This window comes from Plasmopara halstedii (genome assembly GCF_900000015.1).
Source record: "Plasmopara halstedii genome assembly, contig: Scaffold_110, whole genome shotgun sequence".
NCBI lineage: Eukaryota > Oomycota > Peronosporomycetes > Peronosporales > Peronosporaceae > Plasmopara > Plasmopara halstedii.
Window position 1 is genome coordinate 1,495,915 of NW_020187031.1, and position 460 is coordinate 1,496,374.

Genomic DNA, 460 nt, shown 5'->3' on the forward strand with positions numbered 1-460 from the left:
CTCTTGCTCTCTAGATCCCGTAGCAACGCTACATACATCTAATCACCCGCATACGCGGCGCGGATCACATCTGTCACAGACGACGTTACAGTTGTAACATGAGCAAGCTCATAAGTCTGGTCTGCGTGACAACGCATCAGCCAGAGCATTCTGCTTTCCCGGCTTCACCTCGTAATCATATTACGCAAAGAAAAATAGACATCAAGCCATCCTCTATGAGAGGTGGGGCGACTGAGTCGCAGTTCGTAATGACGCATGATCTGTGTGGATCAAAAACGACTTGGAGTCGAGCAGGTGGATCTCTAACTTGGCAAGTGCATGCTTCATCGCAAGTAGCCCCTTGCCATGAACTGGGTAGTTCTTCTCTGCAGCTTTGAGTTGTCGAGATTCGAACGCGATCATTCGATCTCGCCCCTCGGCGTCTGCTTGCAGCAGTGCACAGCCGATGGCAAAGTCCGAA